Source organism: Tupaia chinensis, unplaced genomic scaffold, assembly GCF_000334495.1.
Source record: "Tupaia chinensis unplaced genomic scaffold, TupChi_1.0 Scaffold000350_1, whole genome shotgun sequence".
Classification (NCBI taxonomy): domain Eukaryota; kingdom Metazoa; phylum Chordata; class Mammalia; order Scandentia; family Tupaiidae; genus Tupaia; species Tupaia belangeri.
In genome coordinates, this window is record NW_006159844.1 from 4937787 (window position 1) to 4946149 (window position 8363).

Here is an 8363-nt window from a genome sequence, read left to right on the forward strand (position 1 = left end):
ATTAAATGAAGATGTTGTGTGGATACATATTTTCTTAAAATTTAAATTGTTTTTTATGTCTTTAGTGAATATATATAGTTAAAAATTCATACTGTGATAAAGTATATACATTTTAATAAGTCTCCTCCTTCACTTTCTCCATTCTCTCAGTTTATCTTGCTAGAAATGGCCACTGTTACTAGTTTCTTGAGCATCTGTCTAAAGATAGTTTATGCATATAGCATAATGTATACACTGCTGTGAATCATGGCTTATACATATTCAAATTTTGAACGTATTTTTAAGCACTCTGTATGGAAGCACTGTTGTGAGAATCGAGGATACAGTTATGATCAGTGCACAAAATGGGAGCTGACAGTGATAGTGTTGGGGGAAGTATACTAAACAGATAAACCAGTAAACATGTAAAGAGGTAGTTAAGTTATGAAGAAAAGTTAGAGCAGGGCAAAGGACTAGAAAGTGATAAGACTGGAGAAATAGGACTATTTTAAATAAGGAGGTCAGAGAAGGCCTGTCTGATCAGATGACATAAAAACAGAGACCTGAATAAAGTGAGAGAATGAGTCAAGCAGATATTTATAGGAAGTGCATTCTAGGCAAAAGGAAAAGTATCAAAGCCCTGAAGCAGGACTGTGCTTGGGTATTTGAGGAAGAATAAGGAGTTCAGTGTAGCTGAACTGGAGTAAGAAAGGAAGAGGGAGTTAGGAGATGAAATCAAGCTATAGTGATGTATATTAAAGATTATTACATATCAAAAAATGTTGAACTTCTTGCAGTATGTTTTATAACATAGAAGCTTCATAATTTAGCCTATGTCTTTAAGATGAACATACATTTTACAATTTTTTGTTTTTGTTTTAGATTATTGCCATAGGGCATGTGTACTTGTCAAAGAGAGAGAGAAAGTGAGAGATCATCCTCCCCTCCAGGAGGATTGACCACACTACAGACCCTTCTCCATTCTGCTCTCAGGATTTTTGACCTACATGCACATGTGCCTAGAGTATTTTTCAAGCCTGTGGGCCTGGGACTCAAACTGTGGAGTCAGCCATGTGGGACCCAGTCCTTTAACCACCATGCCACCTGCTCATTTTACAGTTTTGTGCTTAATATTAAAAATGATACAGGACAAAGTATACTTTTACACTTTGTGCATATATGCAAGTTTATCAATAAATCTATAGAATTTGAAATTAATTTATACTCAAAATATACTAAACAGATAAACCAGTAAACATGTAAAGAGGTAGTTAAGTTATGAAGAAAAGTTAGAGCAGGGCAAAGGACTAGAAAGTGATAAGACTGGAGAAATAGGACTATTTTAAATAAGGAGGTCAGAGAAGGCCTGTCTGATCAGATGACATAAAAACAGAGACCTGAATAAAGTGAGAGAATGAGTCAAGCAGATATTTATAGGAAGTGCATTCTAGGCAAAAGGAAAAGTATCAAAGCCCTGAAGCAGGACTGTGCTTGGGTATTTGAGGAAGAATAAGGAGTTCAGTGTAGCTGAACTGGAGTAAGAAAGGAAGAGGGAGTTAGGAGATGAAATCAAGCTATAGTGATGTATATTAAAGATTATTACATATCAAAAAATGTTGAACTTCTTGCAGTATGTTTTATAACATAGAAGCTTCATAATTTAGCCTATGTCTTTAAGATGAACATACATTTTACAATTTTTTGTTTTTGTTTTAGATTATTGCCATAGGGCATGTGTACTTGTCAAAGAGAGAGAGAAAGTGAGAGATCATCCTCCCCTCCAGGAGGATTGACCACACTACAGACCCTTCTCCATTCTGCTCTCAGGATTTTTGACCTACATGCACATGTGCCTAGAGTATTTTTCAAGCCTGTGGGCCTGGGACTCAAACTGTGGAGTCAGCCATGTGGGACCCAGTCCTTTAACCACCATGCCACCTGCTCATTTTACAGTTTTGTGCTTAATATTAAAAATGATACAGGACAAAGTATACTTTTACACTTTGTGCATATATGCAAGTTTATCAATAAATCTATAGAATTTGAAATTAATTTATACTCAAAAAAGGTTTCATTGATTGCCAGTAAGTATATTATCAAGCATTGTGTTACATGGTAGTATGATGTGAAAAATTATCTAATTGTAATTTAATTTTTTTCTTAATTTGAATGAAGATGAGCATCTTTGAGTAAGTTTATATTCATTTAGGGCATTCTAGCTGGTCAGAGCATCAAAAATTCATGTATATGCAGTGATACTCAAAAACAGTAGTAGGCATGAAGAAAGAGAAATTAAAACTCATTAACACTGTCAATTAACTGAATTTAATTGGCATTTGTAGATTACTTCATCCAATAGCAGATTACATATTCATCTCAAGTTTACATGAACATTCACCAAAGTGGACCACATTCTGGGTAATTAATAAAACATGACTTAGTAAATTTAAAGGAATAGAAATCATGCAAAGTATGCCCTCAGACCACCATGGATTTAACTAGAAATCAATAACAGAAAGAAAGAGTTGGGAAACTCTAAAATACTGGTTCATTGGGCAAGTAATGGTACATTTTTGCGTAGAAAAACACAGAAAAATACAACTTGACTTTCCTGATGACCTAGTAGTTGCAAATTAATTAACACTTTTTTTTTTTTTTTAAAGTTTGCTGTAGGGTACTTGTGCTTGATAGAGAAAGAGAGGGAGAGAGAGAGAAAGTGAGAAATCATCTCTTGGAGAGGGGTGGCCACAGTGCAGTCCCCTCTCCAACATTCTGCTGTTGGGCTTTTGGGCATGCACAAACACACACCCAGCATGTTTCTCAAGCCACCAGGTCCAGGTGACTTGAACTGTGTAGTTGGCCATATGGGATCTGGCTGCCCCAACCTCCATGCCACCTGCTGGCCCCAAAGAACACACTGCTAAATAGCAAATGGGTCAGAGAAGTTTCAGGCCAGCCCACTGTACAGTGGTTAAGGCACCTGGATCCTACATGGGCAACTATACAGTTTGAGCCCTGGACCCAGCTACTTGAAGAACATGGTGGGTATGAATGTATGCATGCCCAGAATCCTGGAAGGAGGGAGACATGAAGGACAAGGGATTGTGGTTTGGCCATTTCCTAAGGGGATACCTTCTCTCTCTGCCCCCATCTCTCTGGTGACCACATGTACCCTCTGGCCAATTAGAAAGAAGTTTCAAGGCCCAGCTGCAGTGGCAATGTTAAGATGCAGTGCTCTATAGGCTGAGATCACATGGGAAGCCCAACTTTGACTCTTGGTCCAACCTCTAAAGGCTGGGTACAGTGGCATACGCCTGTAATTCCAGTGATCTGAGAGCCTAAATCAGGAGGATCATGAGTGTGAGACTCATCTGGGCAAAATAGCAAGACCATATCTTAAAAAAAAAAAAAGAAAAGAAAAGGCAAGCCAGTTGTGGTGTTGTGTGTCTGTAATTCTTGCTGGAAGACCGAGACAGGATAATCATGACATGGTGAGACCCTGTCTTAAAAAAAAAAAAAAAAAAAAGTTTCAAGAGGAATTTTATAATAATTTGAAATAAATGAAAATACATCTTATTGAAGTATGTGGGAAGCAACACTTAGAGGGGAAATTATAGCACTGAAAAACCTGTATTACAAGAGAAAAAAGATGTAAAATCAGTAACTCTAAGTTTTAACCTTAAAAAAACCCGTAAGTTAAATCCAAAATAAGCAGAAGAAAATATTTAGAGCAAAAATTGAAAACAAAAATTGAAAAATTGAAGTTGAAAACAGGTAGTCACTAATGAAAAATCAACAAAATCAAAAGCTGTTTTTTTGAAAAGATCAACAAAACTGGTAATCCTGTAGCTAGATAAGGAGAAGGTAGCAATTAATATCAGAAACAAAAGAGCTATTACCACTAATCCCATGAACATCAAAAGGGCAGTAAAGAAATTTTATGAGTAAGTATGCCCATAAGTTTTGTTAGCCTGGATGAAAGATACAATCTACCAAAACTCACAGAAGGAGAAACAGATCATCTAAATAAATGTACCTGTTAATGAAATTAAATTAATAAGTCATAACCTTCCAAAACAGAAAACACCAGGCCTGGATGGGTTTACTGTGCATTCCGCCAAACATTTATGGAAGAAATCAATTCTCTACGGTTTCTTCCAGAAAACAGAGGCAGAGGGAATATTCCCTAATTCTTTCATTGAGACCAGCTTACTTTAATGCAGTCCATCTCATCAATATGTAAATCATCTCACCTCATACCTACAGGCTAAAGAAGAGAAATCATATCACATCAATAGATGCAGAAAAATGTTTGTCAAATTACTTTTGACACAACCCATTCATTCTAAAACCTGGTAAATTAAGAAGAGGGTACACTTCCTCAACTTCCTTCCTAGGTCTATATAAAACATACTTGGAATCAGCAGATGAAATCATGGTTATATCACTGGACTTCTATGTAGTCGACCGCAGTTCGAGTCCTGGACCCAGAGGCTTAAAACTCACACTGGGTGCATGTGCATGTGTGCCCAAGATCCCAAGAGGAGAATGGAGGAGAGATTGTGGCATGACTATCGCCCTTGGGTGATTTCTTGCTTTGTGTCTCTCTGTCACTCTCTGTCTCTCCAGTGAGCAAACACACCCTACAGCTAAAAATCTCTCTCAAAAAAATAAATAAGGTGTCTGGTTATCTGGCGATGAAATTGTCTGTGATGGTGCCAGTTAGGCCAGCAGCGAGGCGGTGGACTGGGAGTTTTGGGACAGGGAGGGAAGGGGCTTCTCAGGTATGATTCAGAAATAAGGTGAAACAGAGGCTGTGGTGGCTTAACAGTCTGCAAGCCTGCGTTGGGAGCATTCGCGAGGGACAAGGCTTTGCATTTCGAAGAAAATTTAAGATTCAGCAAAATTACAGGAAATTATTTTGGAAGGAAAAGAAGGCTCAAACATCACAGGACTTCCAGTTCACAGATTGATAACCAGATCATCTGAAACATCTCTATTCAGCTGGAGAGGAAAGGCTCAAGAAGCAACTAAGAAAAGTTGACAAGCCTTTGTCAGAAGTTGATCAGCTTTTGCCTGAAGAACAATGTAGTACTGACCAGGCTTGGTCTAAAGGTCCGTGTAGTGCTCACCAGTCTCAGCCAGAAGAGCAGTGTAGCCAGCCAGTAAATTCTGTTACAATTCCAAAGAAAAAGAAAACTTCAAATCAGAAAGCACAAGAAGAGTATGAATAGGTACAAGCTAAGAAATAAGAATTTGAGAGAAGAAAACAAGAGAGTTCAAAGGCTCTACCAAAAAAAAAAAAAAAGGAAGTGTTTAAATATTGAGCTAAAAGACTAAAAAGGGCCAACCAAACTTGAATTTACAAATGGAGTATCTTCTTTTTTAAATTTTTATTTCTATTTTATTTATTTATTTATTTATTTTTGAGAGATTTTTGCTATAAGGCGGATGTGTGCGCCAGAGAGACAGAAAGCGAGAAATCACCCCCCGGAGGGAATGGCCATGCCACAATCCCTTCTCCTCCATTTTCTTCTCGGGATCTTGGGACGCACATACACGAGCCCTGTGTGAGTTTAAACCACCTGGTCTGGGACTTGAACCGTGGTCAACTACATAGGAGTCCAGCAACATAGCCATTACACCAACTGCTGATCCCCAAATGGAGTATCTTCTTCAAAAAATACAAGAAAAATAAAAATCAGACATTTTGTCTTTCATGGGTAAAGTACCTACTGAATGGACATTCATCCTTTGGGTTCTTTTGTATATGTAATGGGTGACTCATAACAGTGATGTTTGTCAACATCAACTAGATTGCTAAATTATATATAAAATACCCAAATATATTGTTTTTATAAAATAAAATTTTCTGTATATGCTCTAAAACATACACACACACTTAATGGTGAGAAACTAGCTTTCTTTTCTGACAAGATCACCAACAAGGCAAGGATGTCTGCTTTTACTGTTCCTATTCAGTATCCTTTCTAATGTAGTATGACAAGAAAAGAAGTATAGAGATTGGAACATAGAATTATCTTTGTGAATGGCATGATTATTTATGTAGAAAATCTGAAAAGAAAACCTCTTGTATCTGATAAGCTCTCATAGAAAGATTACAGGATTCAACATTCATCTACAGAAGTCGGTTATACTAGCAGTGAACAATTGCAATTTGAAATTAAAAGCACAGTAACATTTACACTAGTGCCAAGAAACTCCAAAACAGTTAGGCATAAATCTAACAAAATATATGCAAGATCTATATGTTGAAAGCTATAAAACTCTGGTGGAAAAAATAAAAGATTTAAATAAGTGAGGAGATAACCTCGTGTACATGTATAGAAAAACTCAGTATTGGCAAGATGTCAGTTCTTTCCAGATTGATTTCTACATTCAATACAATCCCAGTCAGATTTTTAACAAGTTATTTTGTGGATATTGACAGACCTATTTAAAGTTTATAAGGAAAAGCAAAACACCTAGAATAGTCAACTCAGTATTGAAAGAGAAGAATGAATTCAGAGGTATGGCAGAACCCAACTTCAAAACTTAATATAAATTGACAGTAACCACGACAGTGTGATATAGATGAGAGAACAGACAAAAAGATCAATGTGGACAAAACCAAGTCCAGAAATAGACTCATACAACTGGATTTCACTTTCTTTGACAAAGGAACAAAGGACTAGTTCTAAAATATACAAAACAAATAAAACACAGAAGGAAACAACTTGATTGAAAAATAGACAAAAGATCTGAACAGATATCTCAAGAAAGAAGATAAACGGATAGCAAACCATTGTGCCATCTGCTGGGCCCGCTAACAAGTTTTAATATGTGATTATCTTGAGGTCTACATAACTGTTTTTTCAAATTAGAGTTAAAAATTGTTAATCATTGTCATGAGAAGCTAGTAAGAAGACTTGTATAGTGCCACATTCCAACATTTTGTGTATGGATTCAGTTTTAAAGTGTACTTATCTTTAATACATTACACAGCCAGCCATACGGTGTAGGCAGTTGTTGCCATTATCTTAACATACTCCAGTCTTCCACATTTTGCTACATAGATTTACCTAAAAATTGCTCTTCGGGAATCCTTTGTTTTTGCCAACATTCATAAATTCTTTTTTAAAAAAACTATGATCATCTTTCTCCATTCATAAACTATGAAGTACATTTAGTTTTAGGTTAATGGCTTTAGTTTGTTTTCGTCTCTATTTACAGTCTGAAAGTTTTGTTTTTCAAATGATTATACTGGACTCTTACTCAAATACAGCTGTTTGGTAACTATTGATTCAAAGATAAGATGTGGTTCTTGCATTTTAGAAGTTGAAGAGGCTGACATAAAAACAGTTCACTAAAATTAGATTGTAAACTTTACAAAAAAATGGAATTATTGTTTATTTTATTTATTGCTATATTGTCAATGAGTTAAATAAGTCTACAGGTAAGGTACTGTTTCAGGTATAAAGGCGTTCACAAGAAAAAAAGACTAAAAACATCAGCAATTAATAAAGCCATGATACTCTGATGAAACAGAATGAGATTTTTAGTTAACAAAATAAAGTTCTGTGTAGTAGCAGCATGGAAGAATAGTAGAATGAGATAAAACTTTAGTGAGTGGTAGATTGTAACCGGATTGTAAGGACTTTGTGTGACAGGCTGAGGAATTTAGGCAGCAGGGGACCAGTTATTCCTAGTAACATGGAAAACCCAGAATTTTGAACCGATGTTAATATCATTCACAAGTTTTTGTTTGCGTTTTTGTTTGACTACCAGCATTATTACCTTGTATGTTATGCAGTATTGCTTCTTTTCAGTCCTCTAGTCATAAATTATAATACATATAACTTCATTTAATCAGGAATCCCTAAACTAAAAGTTAAAAAAAAAAAAGAAACTGTTGGGAAGTATAAACTTGGTTAATTTATTTCTACATGAACTAAAATTTGTCTCTAATTTTTTGAACTAGTGATTCTTTTTAATAAATTATCAAATGTAACTACAAATGGAATTTTATAAAAGTAATCCAATTTAAAGCCTTTTTATCTTTAAAAATAGGTTTTAAGGTTTTGTATGATATGTTTATGATTTGTATAAACACAGAATTGTCTGTTTTTCTCAAGAACCGGATTCTCTGTGCTTATTCCAAATTTTGTTTTCCGTAAGTGTTTCTACTTAAAATGTTTTAATTATGCTATTACACTTTACTATAGATAAGAGATGCTGATTTGATTACACATTCTTCTACCAGGAATAAATACTAACAATGAGGTTAAATTCTGTTGATTATGAATTTCATTAAAATTTCTAAGAAAGACCTATGAGTGACTTGAAACTTTATTTGGGAAATAGTATGAAAATAGGAATGATGT

At 35.5% G+C, this 8363-nt stretch overlaps 1 protein-coding gene and 1 pseudogene across 4 annotated transcripts in view; both read left to right on the forward strand.

Annotated features, from left to right (window-relative positions):
* Nucleotides 1–8363, forward strand: part of RALGAPA1 (Ral GTPase activating protein catalytic subunit alpha 1) — a 223837-nt gene that overhangs the window by 69922 nt on the left and 145552 nt on the right. The window lies entirely within an intron of this gene.
* LOC102476345 (thyroid transcription factor 1-associated protein 26-like) lies at nt 4575–5368 on the forward strand (annotated as a pseudogene).